Below are 17,767 nucleotides of genomic sequence, written 5' to 3' on the forward strand. Positions count from 1 at the left end.
TCTGTTGTTAGTTTTCTTGATACTGGCCATTTTAAATTTCAGTGTTACTTTGATTTCCATTTCCTTTGTATCTAGAGATGTTGAACAAAGATTACATGGTTTCTCTCATTTTGGTAGCTAGAATGTGTCTATAAATCTATAAGTAAGCACATTGGGTAATATGCAAGCAGTTACAAACGAATTGAACGAATTGAAGTATAATAGACTATAGAGAGCTCAAATAGTATAATTCTTCAGAAATACTGAGCCAGAGCAAAAACTATAAGTACCACGAAATAGGTACTTGCAAAAGTACACAAATAGCAAATTATTATTATTATAATTATAACCTCTTGTTTCCATTTTCATCTCCATGTATTTTTTTTTTTTAAGGATGGTAGATGACTTTATTTGCCTTTCCGGGCCTTGATCTTCCTCAGATAGAATTCCAGCTCCTTGCCTTCTAGCACATAGCCATCTGCTCGGCCACACTGGCCTGGTCGGGATGCAATGCAGGCAAGAAGCTTCCCTTGTTGGAATTGCTCCTCTAATAGACTGCTGATTTTCGCATTCTTTTTTCTTTCATCATATTTCTTCTGAATTTTCTTGGATCGCTTTTTGTTTAAAATCTCTTCCTCCTCAGGAGTCAGCTTGGCCCCCTTCTTGCGGCCCAGGGGCAGTGCATAATGGGATTCATACCACAGCCGGTATGGTGTGCTGTCGATGAGCACAATGCAGTTCTTTACTAGGGTTTTGGTGCGGACCAGCTCGTTATTGGATGCATTGTAGACAACATCAATGATCCTTGTTTTACGAGTACAACACTCAGAACCCCAGGAAAAGTTGCCCACATCCAGCCTCAGAGCACGGTATTTCTTGTTATCTCCATGTATTTTTTTGTGAATCCTGAACTCAAGACCTGAGCATTGTCCCTGAGCACCTTTGTGCTCAAGGCTAGCATTCTACCATATGAGCCACTTCCACTTTGGCTTTTTCTGAGTAGTTTACCAAAGATAAGTGTCTCACAACTTTTCTGCCTGGATTTGAACTGCAATCCTCACATCTCAGCCTCCTAAGTAGCTAGTATTAGGGGTGTGAGCCACCAATACCTGGCTTTGATAAAGGTTATTTTACATGATCAAAGGCACGTAGACTTGCGCCTTTGTGTTCCTCTCCTAAGAACATTCTCCACTGTGTGTAAATCCCTAGAGTCCTTTATAATTTATCATGTTCCAGTGTATTTTGATCTAGCTTCTGCATATGAGAGAAAGTGTGCGGTTTGTTTCTCTGAGCTTAGTTTATTTCACTTAACATGATTTGTTCTAGATGCACCCATTTCTCTGTAAATGACATATTATACTTTCTAATGGCTATATAAATTTCCATTGTGTATAGGTACCACATTTTTTTGATCCACTCATCTATTGTAGGGCATCTCGACTATTCCCTGAACATATTTTTTGCTTGTCTGTTATGAAGCTTGAACTCAGAGCCTGGTCACTGTCCCTGAGCTTTTTGCTCAAGACTAGTGTTCTACCACTTTGAGCCACAGCTCAATTTCTGGGTTTTGAGTGGTTAATTGGAGATAAAAGTCTCATGGGGACTTTTCCACCTTGGCTGGCTTGGAACTACAACCCTCAGATCTCAGCCTCCTGAGTAGTAGGATTACATATATGAGCCACCAGCACCTGCAAACTAATGATCTTTATATTTTTGTATATTTCATGTTGTTAATATACCTTCACTATTGAATAATTTTCTTTAACATTTTTTGTAAGGAATTGATAGTGAATGAACTTCTTCAGCTTTTGGCTGAGAAAATCTTGTTACCTCCTTCTTGTTACCTCCGTCTGAAGGAAAACTTGATCAGTAAGAGTTTTCTTATCTAGCAGTATTTTCTTTTGGCACTTTGAATATATCATGTCACTGTCTCCTGGGTGGCAAGGTTTCTGCTGTGAAATCCACAGATAGTTTTATGAACTTGTATATGAAGAGCCACTTTTGTCTTGCAACTTTCAATTTTTTCTTTGTCTTTTCTTTGATAGAATCTGGTTATAATATAGCTCAGTGAATTTCTGTTCATGATTAATATGTTCATGATTCTTTAGACTTCATAGATCTCAATGTTTATTTCCCTCTCCAAATCTGGGGTATTTTCTGTTACAAGTGTTCTTCTATCTTCTTTCCTTTCTTTGCTCCTTGTACTTCCATAATTAGTACACCAAGGGACATATGGTGCTTGATGGTGATCCATATGCCCTAGAGACTTTCTGTACTTTATCCTTCTTTTTGTTCCCCTCAATGGATAATTTTGAATGACCTGTCTTTAAGTTTACTAATTCTTCTACTTGGTTGAGTTTGCTAATGAAGGTCATTATCAAATGTTTTATTTTAGTCATTGTGTTCTTCAGCTTCAGATTTTCTATGTGGTTCTTTTTTATGGTTTCTATCTCCTTGTTGAACTTCTAATTTCGTTCTTGAATTTATCGTTTATTTATCCTTGTTCATTTATAGTTCCTTGATGATTTTAAATTCTTTGTAAAGAATTAAGAGCTTGCAAATCTGCATCTCTTCAGAGTCATTTGCTACTATCTTATTTTGTTCCTTTTGTGGTATCATGTTTCCCTGAATATTTGTGATTCTTGTGACAGCATGTTATCTGTGCTTTTAAAGAAGTAGGCTCCTGGCTGGGGCTGGGAAGGTGGCTCAGTGGTAAAGCGCTTGCCTTGCATGCATGAGGCCCTGGGTTCGATTCCCCAGCATCACATAAGCAAAAAGAAAAAAGCTGGAAGTGGCGCTGTGGCTCCCGTGGTAGAGCGCTAGCCTTGAGCTGAAGAGCTGAGGGACAGCGCCCAGGCCCAGAGTTCAGGCCCCACGACCAGACCCCTCCAAAAAAAGAAGAAGAAGTAGGCTCCTATTCCCATTTTTACAAGCTGGCTTCAACAGAGAAAGCTCTTCTCCAGTAACTCTATTCAGCAATTCTGAGAAAGCTATTGATGGGCTGACCTGTTATCTGAGCATACAGGGGTTGATCTGAAACTTTGATCCCTTCTTTCAACCTGAAGCATGGGGCTATGGAGGCCAGCTTGGTATTTGGGTGGGCCTAGATGTATACAGAGCTAGCCTGAAGCCTGGGGCCATCAATATTGCCATAGTTCACTGGGTGGCTCTGGTCATGGGGTCCACAACATCAAGTTCTTGCTTCATTTTCCTTCTCCTAAGTGGAAAATATCTCTCTGCCAGTTTCACAGATTTTTAATGCAAAGCTGTCCTTCTAACCTTCTTTAAAGTATTTTCTTAATTCTTGCTTCACTAAAGAACTGTAATCTGTCACCTGGATTCTTACATTCTTGTGGCAGTTTCATGTGTGGATGATTGTTCACACTGACTTTTCTACAAAAGAACAAGTGCTTATTTTATTCTGCCACCTTGCTAACATCACTCTCCTAGTTCTCAAATGTGTTCCTTGATCAATGGCACATAGTGACATCAAGGCAGGTATGGCACTTTGCCATACCTTGCAAGACTAACACATATAACAGGATATTGCTCTGGCTTCAGAGATTTTACAACTTTCTGGAAAAGAAACTGGAATGTTTCTAGAAAAGATTCTTTACTATTGCGGTTTCCTACATTAGACCCACTGTGAATTTGTGTGTGTGTGTGTGTGTTTGTGTGTGTGTGTGTGTGTGTGTGTGTGTGTATGCATGTGTACATACATTGGGGCACAGACAGGAGGCCCTGGTGCCCTCCTTCTGGAAGAAGGAGATGAAGGAAAAAGCACTGGGCAACTAGAAATACTGATGAGAGTGACGTTGTTGCTGAATTTTCCCCTTTAGTCACACAGAAATTATACTTGAATGTGTGATTTGTCAATAAATTGAGAATTTCTGAGCTATGTATAGCCACTAGCATGTGAAAGCCAGATATGTGTAGCACTGATGACTGGCTTGCATGCTTTGAAAGTTGCCTTGGAACCAACAACACCCCCCCCCCCAAAAAAAAAGGCAAAACAAGGAGAGAACAAGAATGGCAAAGTAGAAATGAAGCTCAGGCCACATTTCATTCAGACAACAGTGATTCTATTAATTTTAGCAGTTATTAACTTCAGCCTGGCAGCGGGGAAGCCTGACCCTGAGGCCAGAGCCATTCTCTCCTCAGCTGCACCAGGCACCCTGGGGGCTACAGGCAGAGGCCAGGCACATTCCAGATCCCTCTCACCAGTGCCCAGGTATGACCTATATTTTTTTTTAATATACAACTCACATTTTATTTTAGTTCAGCTCATAATATAGGACAAAGTAAAAATAGAAAATATTTAAATAATAATTTTGCCCTTTATTTTATAGTACACTGCTACAGACACTTAAGAATGATGTAATTAAAATATTCTCCCTTTTGAATGTATCTCTACTTCTGAAAACTGTGAAAGTATTAATAAAAGTCATGTTACATATTAACAAAAATAAAAATAACAAAAATAAAATCTAAATATCCCATCACCATTTTTTATGGGGGAAAAGACAGTTATAAGATGTAGTACATTAGGAAGTTAATGATGAAAAAAAGGTTTAGAATCCTAAGTTGGTATATTGAGTATGAAAACAATGACAGAAATGATTTAAATTCTCATTTAAACAGTTTCATATTTCTCTAAAGGTACATTTGGCAGAAATAGGAATTGTCAGGCAATATAATATACAATGAATACATCAGTTGCTTACATTTCCAACGACCAAAATCACCAAGTGGAAAACCTAGAATAAAAATCTTACAGAGGAAGTGGCGCTGTAGCTCAAGTGGTAGAGCACTCGCCTTGAGCTGAAGAGCTGAGGGACAAGTGCCCAGGCCCAGAGTTCAAGCCCCACAACCGCCAAAAAAAAAAAAAAGAAAAAAGAAAAATCTTACAGAGACATAATTAAATGAGCCTTAGACCTTCAGTCACTGAAAATTAAGATCCTACTTCAATTACTACTTAGCTCTGGTGTAAAAAGCAGTCAGAACCATTCATACAAAACAATTGGTTCTTCTGGTGAGTACAGTTTCTTCCATGGGAATTCAAGGTAGTTTCATTGTAAAACAAATTCCAAATCACAGTACATTGTGTTAAAGTAAGACCCTAGTATATTCTGGTAGTAAGCTACAGCTTCTTTGATTTACTGGGGAAAAAATTAGATACATATATTCTTTCTGCCTTGGGTCATTGCATTCATATCTTCCCAGTAAACTTATCTGTGATGTACACTATTTCTAACTTAGGTTTCAGTTTTAAGCAATTATCTGTACTATTTTATGGCTTTTATTTTTACACAATTTTATGGTTTTTAAATATTGTCCTTAAATATTTGAAAAGTAATGACCACATTCTGAAAGCTCATGAACATCATGAGCTTTGATATTCTATGAACATCAGCCTGAAAAATTGTAAGGCCTTTAAAGTATCATTGTAAGGTTATAGAGAGTAAAACAGGAACAAAAAAGTTAATTTGAAAGTTCTGTACATGGGGTTAGGGATTTAGTTCAGTGGAAGAGCACTTGCCTAGCAAGTGCAAGTCCATGAGTTTTGACCTATATTTTTAAATCTATTAAATCTATTAAAAACACAAGATTGTCCTCTTGAAAAAAATTTTATGAATGGACAGGACTTCAAGTTATATATTTCAACCTCTCTCATGTATAAAGAGGGTAGACTATAGACTTTAAAAGCTGGGCACCCGTGGCTCATTCTTACTGTCTTAGCTACTCAGAAAGGTGAAATCTAAGGATTTTGGTTCAAAGCCAGGGAGAGCAGAAGAAAAGGAGGCTACGCATTTTCCTCATGAGGCATATACTACTGATTATGTATCCCTTACTAAAAGGCTGGGATCAGCAGACCTTAGAATGTCAGTCTTGGGGGAAGACATTAGAATATTTGCATACAAATAATAAAATATCTAGTAGATTCAACCCAAGTATAAACACAAAATTTACTGGTTTCTTTTTTTTCAATATTTTTACTTGTTTCTTTACCCACAGGCCACAGTGATTGTATAGGATAGATTTTGTGCACTTGCATTTTGGCTGCACAATCAAATTTCTGCAATTCCTTTTCTAGATTCAAGATCCAGTTCTCTGTTGGCCAGGTATTGTAATTTAATTTTAAGTACATAGCCACAAATCAAGGGTAGGGCACATCATCTGTCTCTTTTTTTATTATTACATTGTGCTGGTAGTGTGGTTTCATCTCAGGGCCTGGACATTCTGTCCCTTAGCTTTTCCACTCAAGGCTGGTGCTCTTCTACTTGAGCCATAGCCCTACTTCTGGCTTTTTGGTGATTAACTGGAGATAAGAGTCTCAAGAATTTTTCTGTCCAACCTGGCTTTGAACCTTGATCCTCAGATCTCAGTCTCCTGAGTTGCAAGGATTACATATGTGGACCATTGATAACTGGCCTGTATGCTTTGAAAGTTGCCTTGGAACCAACAATCAAAAAAAAGGCAAAACAAGGAAAGAACAAAAATGGCAAAGTAGAAATGAAGCTCAGGCCACATTTCATTCAGACAACAGTGATCCTATTAATTTTAGTAGTTATTAACTTCAGCCTGGCAGCTGGGAAGTCTGACCCTGAGGCCAGAGCCATTCTCTCCTCAGCTGCACCAGGTACCCTGGGGGCCACAGGCAGAGGCCAGGCACATTCCAGATCCCTCTCAGCCTCCCTGGTCCACAAGCCCTGTCTGTCCCCTGAGCACTGCTCTATCAACCTACCACTGAGATGTCATCAGACCCTCACTAGCCTGTCTCATTAAAAGTGTTAAACTACATCTTTTTCCCCTTGATCTTCAGTTATCAAATGGCAAAGTCAGGAAAGGAGGAGGTAAAAAAAGAAATTGGAAAGGCAGGTCAGTAACACAGAGCAGGCATGGAGCTGTATCCTTTAGAAAAACAATGGGTAGAGATGGGCCCATGCAGGCATTCTGTAAGAAAGCAATGTGAGCATTAGTAGGTCCCTAACACCCTTCCAACTTCAAACAAGGGGGGACCCCTCAGACATCCAAGATCCTGGGGAGTCAGACACTTAAGGGAAATGCAGAAGTGTTCACCACCTTCTTTTCTCACTTGCCTAGTTTAAACTTGGGAGGACAGAATAGCTAATGCTCTGAGTGAGACCTCGGGGCTCTCCCTGCCATGAAGAACGTGCCTCAGGCTTTTCCAAGTGGATGGAGACATCCCAGCCCATCACTGGGCAACTGCCAGAGACCTTGGGACTAGGATGGCTTCTGAATGTGTGATCCACAAATGCTCTCACTGAAACAAAGTGGGCTGCAAACATACTGGGTTGTGTATCCCTTGAAATAGGCCCATTTTTGGTCTTCTAACAGGGAGTTTATAGATAGACTGCCAAAAATGGTTTGGTCCTGACCACCGTTTCTCCCTTCCTTTGCTCACAAATCCTTTGAAATTCTACAAGTCCTTTGCCCCCATTTTTTTCCACGGCTTTGGTTACAGGACTGTCAGCGAGAAGCACCTGGAGCTCCTTGCCTGGCAGTCCCCGCAGCTTTGCAGTTACCATCACTGTGATACCATATGGCTAGCTGGCCAGAGGCTCTGCCCCATACCCTCGCAGCAGGCATGTGGGAACAGTATCTTGAACATATCCCCTTCCCAGTAAGCTCACACAGGCTCTAGTTCCCTTTTTTTGTCCATTTCCTTTAGAAATGCGCAAAGCAACTCCATCTGTTTCCTTTCATTAAGACTTTTAAGTTCTTCTAGCATCCCCCTCCCCCAAAAAGGGATAGGATAAAGTTCATTGATTCAGCTTAGTTAGTAACAATTACAATGTCCACATAAATTTGGATGGGTTGGGGACTTTGAAATGTTGGAGTTATTCACTGCCTTCTTCCCCACCTACTTTCCTAGTTAATCCTGGAGATGTTTGTTTTTTTTTTTTAAATGGCTAAACATAGGTGTCTCCCTACCCATAACAAGCTTGGCATGGGCTTTTCCAATTGGCCACATCATCACAAGGAAACTTAATGCCATATTTTACTTTTTTGTTTTGAAGCATGCCCTCGGACTTTCATTTTGCTTTGGTTTTCTTTGGGGGTAGGGTCCCATTCTTTTCTCTGGAGGCCAGCCTCAGGCTATGATATCTTACCTATGGCCTCCCACATAGAAGGGATGATAAGTGCATACCACCATACTAGCTTGTTGGTTGAGATGGAGTCTGATTAACTCTTTGCCTAGGGTATTCTCCAATTATAATTATCCCTCTCTCTGCCTCTTGAGTAGCTGGCAAAAGCCACTGCATTAGGCCCTACTTCTTGAAGAAAGTAAAAGTCAGTCACAGATGAACAGGGATAGTAGATGAGTAGAAAGAGACAGGGGGCAGGACATGAAAATACACCTACATGAAGGAATTCAAACTTCATTATAAATTCATGGAATCCATTGAAAATCATATTCAGGAAAATTTCTTAAGTGTGCTCTGTGTTTGTGCGTGTGCATGTGTGTATGCATGTATGTATGTGTGTTTGTGTGTGTGTGTGTGCATGTGCACATCAGTACTGGGACTTGAACTCAGCCTTTTTACTGGAGGCAGGTTCTTTACCACTAGAGCCATAATATCATTAGGTAATACTTTGAAAACATATTCTAATAAACCAGATATCTGATATGGATACATTTCTGGATGTGCTAGACGTACAAAATTGAACCCATAAGATATAAGACATTTGAACAGTGATTGAAGCAGTCTCCTAACAAAGAAAAGCCAAGGACCAGATGCATTCTTTGCAGAATTGTACCAAACTTTAACAATGAACTAATAACAATACTTCTCAAAACATTCTGAGGAGTATTGAGGGAAAGAATGCTATCAAACTTTTCTTACAAAGTCAGTATTACCCTGATACCAAAACCATACAAGAGCACAAGAACACAACAAAGAAATTTATAGACCAATTTCTTTCGTGAGTATAAATGAAAACATTATTAAATACTTTAAAACCAAACAACACATTAGAAAGATTATATATCATGATCAAGTTGGCTTCATTTCAGGGATGCAATTAGGGATCAACAAATGCAAACTAAAAAACATAATATAAACGGAATCAAAGTACATCCTTACCCGTAAGGAAAATGCAAATCAAAGTTATACCAAGATTCCATCTTATCATAGGCAAAATTGCAATCATCAAGGAAACAAGCAAAACCAGACACTGGTGGTGCATGCCTTTAATCCTAACTACTCAGGAAGCTGATATCTGAGGAGCTAAGTTCAAAGCCAGCCTGAGAAGGAAAGTCCTTAGCCTCTTATTCCCAATTAAGCATGAAAAAGCTAGAAGTAGAACCAGACTCAAGGTAGTAAAGTGCTAGACTTGACCAAAAAAGCTCAGGGACAGCACCCAAGCCTTCAGTTCAAGCCTTAGGATGGGCACAAAAACAAATGAAAACAACAAATGCTGGAAGAAGGTGGAAAAAAGGATCACTTGGTGGGAATATAAATTAGTGCAACCACTCTGGAAATCAATATGAATGTTTTTCAAAAAATCTAAAAGTAGATCTACTTTATTACCCTGATATCCCACTCTTGAGCATATATTTGAAGAAGTGTAAAGCAACACACAAAAGAGAGATACCTGCACCACTAGGTTTATCACAGCACTGTTCACAATTGCCAAGCTGTGGAATCAGCCTAGGTGCCGAACAACTGATGTATGCTTAAAGAAATGTGAGATATACACAAGCAACACATACAAGCCATAAAGATGAATGAAATTATGTCATTTTCAAGAAAATGGACAGAAGTAGACACCATCATGATGAGACAAAATAAAAAAGCTAAATATTGAATGCTTATGCTCATATATTGAATCTAGACCTAAAATAATAATTATGAATAGTAATAGAACATGAGTCTAAAAAGGGGGTTAACAGAGGAGGGGTCAGTGGGAGAGGGAAAGGAAAAAGGTACAAAGAGGATAAAAAAGTGTGACATATATATATATATAAAACAGAATAATGAGTTCCAGCAAACACTGTTTTTAAAAAAGGAGGGGAGGTAGGAAGGGATGGTAGGGGAAAAATGGAGGAGGTAACAATGCTCAATAGGAAATGTACTCATTACCTTACTCATGTAACTGTAACCCCTCTGTACAATATTTTTACAATTAAAAAAAAACATAAAAAAGAAGAAAAGCAGGAGGAGAATTAAGTGGATAGAAAAAAATGGGGGTAAAACTGTTCTAAGTAAGATGAACACATCCATGGAATTATCACAATGAAGCCCCCTGGAATGGAATAGAATGGAAATTAAAAGATTAGAAAAATAAAATGAACACTAGGAAATGGAAACAGGAGTTCTTTGTTGCTGTTTTTGTTCTCGTTTCTTTTTGTCTTATTTGTTCATTTATCTGTCTTTGGAAGGGTTAGGGACACAGAAATGGAGGGGCAAAGGGTAAATAAACAGTAGTATTTACTATACACTATGTTGAAAATAAACGATACAACTTGTAGGTGGGGAAAAACTGGGAGAGAGTGAGGGAAGGGGTGATATTGTCTAAATGAAATGTACTCAGTACGTGGCTTATGTAACCGTACCCCTCTGTATATCACCTTTATAATAAAAATTAAAAATTTGGGGTTGGAAAGGTGGCTCAGTGGTAAAGTGATTGCGTTGCGTGCATGAGGTCCTGGGCTTGATTCCTCAGTACAACATAAGCAGAAAAAAAAAAAAGCCAGAAGTGGTCTATGGTTCAAGTGGTAGAGCACTAACCTTGAGCACCTAGGCCCAGAGTTCAGCCCACAAACAACAAAAAATGAATAAATTAATTATTTTTAAATAGAACAAAGGAAATCAAAAAATTAGAAAAATAAAAAATCATGATCACATTCAAGATAAATATGTAAATTAATTAATTTCATCCAGTGAGGGTGCAGAACTCACAGATGTACACAACTAACAGCATGCCCCACATGCAGCCAGCATGTAGGCTAATAAGGTAATGTCATTATGCAGTATTTAGAATAGTTCTGGGCACTCAATATACACCATTTACCCAAGTTATCCCTTCAAATGTTCAGAAAACTCAGGAACAATATATGCTGAAAAGGTGAGGTAATAACAGTGCCTGGACTCAGAGGGAATTGCTGAAGTCAGTGGGACTGTAGAAAGGTCACTTTCTGAGCCCAAATGGGGAAACTGAGTCTGAAGACAATACAGGAAACTTGATACCAAGGCTTCATGCAAGCCTAGGGTGCATAGATCCCAGGAAGAGCCCTAGCCACTCCTCTTCACCAGCTTGCGGGTAGGCTCTGTCCTACTCGCACTGCCCAGAAGAAAAATTAGAGCTCTCCATATGTGCTTTCTCAACCATTCAGCTTTAAAGGGTACTTAATTTGGATTATTAGGAAATTACAATGCTCCATTTAAAATATTTTAAATAGAGAAGCTGGGTGTGGTGGTACATGCCTATAATCCCAGCACCTAGGAAGCTGAAGCAAGAGGATTATGAGTTCAAAGCCACCTTGGGCTACATAATGCAACCTTTTCTTTTTTTTTAATTTATCTATCTGCCTATTTATTTATTGTTGGTTGTGGGGCTTGAACTCTGGGCCTGGGCACTGTCCCTGAGCTCTTCAGCTCAAGGCTAGTGCTCTACCACCTTAAGCCACAGCTTCACTTCGGGGTTGTTTGGGGGTTTTGTTGTTGTTGTTTGAGTGGTTAATTGAAGACAAGAGAGGGAGGGAGGGAGGAAAAAAAAAGAGAAAAAAGGAGGGAGAAGGAGGAAGAGAGAGAGGGGAAAGGAGGAGAGGAAAGGAGAGGGCTGAACTCACAGTATGTTCAGAAGGGGAAGGTCCTGATAGACTGTCAGGAGCAAGACACCTTTGGCCCTCTGTTTTTGACTATCATTTGTTTCTGTGGGGGTAGGGGTGGGGGATGGTTGGGTCTCCTTGATTTGTCATCCCAGAGTCAGCAGCTACTATAATGTGATGGAGATTTTGAATAGTAAGAGAGAGATGCTGGCATTCTGCCTGTCTGTATGGGCAGATCATATCCTTTACCAGTCTGTTCTGCAGTTCCTATGCACTGGATCATGGGGGCCAGGCTTAAGAGCAATTGAACAGGACCTGTGAGTTAATTTTATATTACTGTATACATCTAAGGTTACAGCAAAAACAGGCAACTATGACTTTCATTAGATTAAATAAACAACCAGGACACATTGCAGGGATAAAGGTGGTGCTGATAGAGCACACCTGCACAACTAGAAAGCTGAGCACTTTAATGAGGATCAGTTCATATTCTTACTCTCTCCTTTCTCATTCTCTTACACACCACAAACCTGTTTTATATGAAGTTACTTTCCACCAAAGAAAAGGACAGAATCCAATAGAAGGAATTTCTTCAAATTTGTGGTGCACCTTGGACTATTTTCTGTAACTTGATGCAGAAAAAAAAAAAAAGTTTTGTCTCTGGCTGTTGCTTATTTTGGCTGAGTGGGCTCTGAAACTGACTCACCAAAATGATACTGTACCGGAGATTGGGGCCCACTGTTGCATCCTGAGCCCTATATAGTCAAGGCAGGGTGTAAACATGGAAATCAGACAGTCCCTGGAGGCAAGGATCAGTCCCCTCAGAGTCAACACATTGGCTTCTTACCCACTCTTCAGTGTGTGAAGCAGCCCTGGGCTGGCCACTGGATGGGATCCCTAAGGCCTGTGTTCCCCAGGCTTTGTTAGCTCCAAGGGGAAGCAAGTAGAGTCTGACAGGCATCTGCCCTGTTTCTTCCTGCACTTGACTCCTGGGATCCAAGTGCCTGTCTGGTTCACAAAGAGCTTGCTAGTTTCTTTGTAAATGTGAAGAACTGGAGATGCACTCGAGATTTTCTCTTTCTTTCCTAGGTCTAAAAAGCATATGTAAAAGGTGGCAATAAAAAACATTTACTAAAAAAGCAACAGTAAATATAATTTACTAGGTCAATGTAATCACAGTATTCATGATGTACATAAATTCTATGGGCAAAAAGGAAATGTTCACCGGGTATGTAGCTCACAGTTGTAATCCTACCTACTCAGGAGGCTAAGATCTGATAATTGTGGTTCAAAGCCAGCCCAGGCAGGAAGTCCATGAGACTCTTATACCAATTATTTGTAGAAAAAGCTGAAGTTGTGCTGTGGCTCCAGTGATAGAGTGCTAGCCTTGAACAAAAGGAGCTCAAGGAAAGCACCCAGGCCCAGAGTTCAAGCACCTGGCCTGGGGGATGGGGTTGGGGGTAGGGAAATGTTCCCATGACAGAGTTCTTTTGCAGGGCACCGCTATGTGTGCATGGAGGGTGTGGATGCAGCCTGAACTTGTGCTGGTCACTGGAGGCCCATGTATCTGCCCTTAGGAGCCATCTTGGCCCATTGACCCAAGTGGCAGTGACCCTGCATACCACAAAGCTCATAGACAAGGCTGTTCACAGGTCAGAAAAACAATTTGGCACTCACAAATTCTACCAGTTGCAAGGTCATCGTCACCCAGTTTCTTAATCATCTATGCACACTAAATAAGCTTCACTGGAAGATAAAGCCTACTCCATGAGGGTGTGACCTCTGAGCAATAGACCTATTTTCAATTCTATTTTGAGTTGTACTGGATTTCCCACGTGGCCTGGGATCCTAGAACATGAAGACCTAAACAACAAGCACCTGATTGACCTATACTCCTAGAAGCCTATCATTATCTCCAGTTTACAGATGAGCAAACTGAGGCAGAGAAATTCAGGAACTTGTTTCAAACCATGTAGATTCTCACCTAACCCTTGCATGTGGGAGTTGCTAAGTCAGATGGGCTTGGCACGCTTGGCTCTCACACCTCTCACTCATAGCTGGCCTGATCCAACCATAACTTTGTCAAAAGAACTATGATCCTCCCTGCAATGCATTTCAGGGCTCTTGTCACATTGAAAAGTTCTGTAGCACCACCTCTCCCCTGCCTGTCACCCCTAGAGAGAAGTGGCATTGAGTACCCTATTGAAGGTGTCCACTCAATTCCCCCAAACACACCAGGTGCCTGGGATCCTCGATCTCACTCCTGGAATGCTTTTCCTCCCCACCTTTACATAAATCCCGCTGTTACTTCAGGTCTGACTCCACCTCACATTTTCTGCCTAGCCTCCCAGAGTTCCTTTGCCCCACATAGACCTCCCCCTGTGCAGCAATCCTGTAGTCCTGACTGTCTCATACCCAAAATGCACATTCATTGTTCTCCACAGACTTCCCAGTCTTTGAAGGCTGTGACTATGTCATTTGCAATTTCTGTTGTCCTCACTCAGCATATCCTGGTGAATTGGTGGAACTGATTGATAGATGTTGATTAAACAGAAGCTCCACCATCAAAATGAAAGACAGCTGGTGGCATTTGATAATGACACCAGAAAGACTGGTTATTTGGGGATCGCGTAAGTTTCATAAATTTTCAACATGTGCTCCTTTTGTAATGAACAACCTAATTAGTTTTCACATAAAAGCATCTCAGCATACATTCTGGTAGCTCATAAAAGTTTCCTTTGCAGACTTAATAGGAAAGTTACTCATTTACCATCATTATTGGCCAGTGACCACCGACATCTTGGTCTCTGGGAAAGGATGTGAAGGCACACCCTCACCAGCAGGCTCTACCCTGACCTGCACACTTACTTGTTCTGCATTCATGGTAGAACTAGAAGCAAATTTTTATTAGTCCACTTTTCATCACTATAATGAAATACCTGAGGCAGGCTCACTTCAGAAAGAAAAGGAATTTGTTTTTGGTTCACATTCTGGAGGTGGAAAGCTGAAGCGTCACATCTGGTGATGGTCTTCTTGGCAGAACCCTAAATAACAGAGCATCCATGGTGAGAGATAAGGAGCATGAGCATATTTCTATGCCTTTTGGTCTCTCTCAGTCTCTTCTTATGAAGCCACCATCATTCAACCACAGGAGTCTGCCCCGATGATCTATTTACATCACTCTAAAGATTCCACCTTGAAACATGACAGCTGCCACCGTCTTCTCCATACTACCAATACAACATATTATGGCTAAAGTCCTGCATGGTAGACTGTATGCTCTTAAGTAGTTTTTCCTTCATGAAATCCCAGCAATGAAACACATAATATTCTCTCTCTCATGCGTGCTCGCACACGTGTGTGTGTGTGTGTGTGTCATGCTAAGGATCGAACTCAGAGCCTTGCCCATGCTAACACGCACTCTTACCACTGCACCCCCAGCCCTTATGTTTTTATTTGGCAACAGATGCCTCCTAAGACCAAGATTCAGCACCAGATGCAAGCCATATATGCATGGCTATGCAGCACAGCCATGCTTAGTAGTAGGGGCCTTCACAGGTTCAAATCTCTATGTGACAGATTGAGTCCTAGTGGTCCCATTTCTCCACACCCCTACATTCCCATCCTTCATAATCTGGCCACACAGTTTCTCTCATGAACAAGTAGAGTATGTCCCTTGCCATGTAAATTTCAGCTGGCCAAGTGACTTGCTTTGTCAGTCATGTTTAGTGAGTAGGAAACAAAGATAAAGAGATGAAGGAGTCAGGGTTCTTCTATATGCTTCAAGAGCATGCCCACAGTGACCTCACTTCTTCCCACTAAGCCTTGCCTCTTAAAGCTTCCACTACCACCCAATAGTGTCACTAGCTGGAGACTAATCCTTTCACACATGGTCTTTAGGGGACTCCAGACCCAAACCATAGCACTAGCACGAGCAGTGCTGCTGTTTTTCATTCATTCATGACTTAAATCATACTACTCTTGTTCTCATTCAGAAAATGCACATAACTGAATAGCTAATGATTTTATGAAGCTTTAAGTCTTATGGACTTACAGCCATCTTCCATATTCCTCTCAAGGGTGTAGTATAGGTCAGGTGGCACCCAAGAGCTAGGGTTAGAGGATATATGTACTCTAGATTTAATTAACTTCTGACTGATAACCACTAATTCTAATCTATAACAGGAAGAGTCAGTATAAGCCCAATACTTGGGCCATCACAAACTTATAGAAGAGAGCAAATGTGGAACCTAAACATTCAAGGACCTATGAGAGAAGCCTTTCCATAGTATGTGATAGGAACTATCTACCAGTCCAACAGGGCAAGGCCCATGGGTGTGATAGCCAACAAAGCCTGTTGCTCTACTAAAGGAACCCACTGTCCTCTAGACCAGCTGCATGCTAGAAAGTCAAAGTGTCTCCAGCTAACGTGAAAATTCCAGGCATGTAAGGACAAGTCCAAGATGTCTTTTGGAGGGTTTACCTGGGCTCCAGAGATGAGAACCCTAAGTTTCACTCACACCTCAGACCTATAAGCAGATTGCTCTTCTCCAAAAGATAGCCACACCCATGGCCGCATTCCAAGAAATGAGCCATGGCCAGGTCCTGGCAACAATGTATGTGTGAACTAGACTTTGGGGGCCTACCATCATGACCAGGCTGCTGGTGACCTCAGCCAACTGCTGATTACCCAGAGGCTGTGATGGGCATTCTCCCAGAGCTTTGATTTGTTTGTTTGTTTGTTTTGGAGGGGTGGGGTCCGGTCGTGGGGCCTGAACTCTGGGCCTGGGCGCTGTCCCTCAGCTCTTCAGCTCAAGGATAGCGCTCTACCACTTAAGCCACAGGGCCACTTCCGGCTTTTTTCTTTTTTTCTTATGTGGTGCTGAGGAATGGAACCCAGGGCCTCAGGCATGCAAGGCAAGTGCTCTACCACTGAGCCACCTTCCCAGCCCTCTCCCAGAGCTTTGATTGTAAGAAATGCCTGGATGCTCTGGACGAAGAGCACCAAAGCAATGGAGTCTTCTCTGACTGCCCTTAAGCCACAGAGGCGGAGGCAACTGGGGGCTGCAGAGCAGCAGAGCAGGCAGGAGGGAACTGAGCAAGGAAAGGCAAAGCTCTGAGGTATGGGAGAAAGGATATGGCTAGCTGGGGAAAAGCTCATTCCAGTCACTAGTGCTGCACTGTACCCCAAATACAGCAATGATAGAGAGCCCAGACTTGGAATAGATAATTTTTTTCAAATCCTGGTTCTGCCACCAATGGGCCATGTGACATCTGGTAAGTTACTTAACCATACCTGTTTTCCCATTGGAACTGTCCTGAAAATTCAAATATTAATATTTGTAAAGTACTACTGTGCAAATATGACATATTCATGATTTTATTTCTTTACTTGGTTTCCATTATTGTACAATTTTTTTGTTGTTGGTAGTGGTTGTGATGCTTGAACTCTGGGCCTGGATGCTGTCCTTGAACTCTTCAGCTCAAGGCTAGTGCTCTACCATTTCAGCCACACCACCACTTCCAATTTTCTGGTGGTTAATTGGAGATAAGAGTCTCACGGACTACTGTCCTGCCTGGGCTGGCTTTGAACTGTGATCCTCAGATCTCAGCGTCCTTAGCAGCTAGCATTACAGCGTGAGCCACTGGCACCTGGCTATTGTACAATCTTTTTTTTTTTTTGTCGGTCGTGGGGCTTGAACTCTGGGCCTGGGCGCTGTCCCTCAGCTCTTCAGCTCAAGGCGAGCGCTCTACCACTTGAGCTACAGCGCCACTTCCGGTTTTCTGGTGGTTTATTGGAGATAGGGGTCTCACAGTCTCTCCTGCCCGGGCTGGCTTTGAACCGCGATCCTCAGATCTCAGCCTCCTGAGTAGCTAGGATTACAGGCGTGAGCCACCAGCGCCAGGCTTGTACAATCTTTAATGCTTTATTTTTCTGATTTGATGACTAACAGCTAAAAATATAGAGGAAAAAACTTCTCCTGTTCTAAC

At 41.3% G+C, this 17,767-nt stretch overlaps 1 pseudogene across 1 annotated transcript; it reads right to left on the minus strand.

Annotated features, from left to right (window-relative positions):
• Positions 1-357: 357 nt before the first annotated feature.
• On the minus strand, positions 358-2,354 carry LOC138831828 (small ribosomal subunit protein eS8 pseudogene; annotated as a pseudogene). The gene is made up of 2 exons (XR_011373458.1): positions 2,256-2,354; positions 358-941 (listed from the first exon to the last, which is right to left on the minus strand). The product of XR_011373458.1 is annotated as a small ribosomal subunit protein eS8 pseudogene (transcript).
• Positions 2,355-17,767: the final 15,413 nt, after the last annotated feature.

This window comes from Dipodomys merriami, unplaced genomic scaffold (genome assembly GCF_024711535.1).
Source record: "Dipodomys merriami isolate MVZ:Mamm:240054 unplaced genomic scaffold, mDipMer1.0.p SCAF_2, whole genome shotgun sequence".
Lineage (NCBI taxonomy): Eukaryota > Metazoa > Chordata > Mammalia > Rodentia > Heteromyidae > Dipodomys > Dipodomys merriami.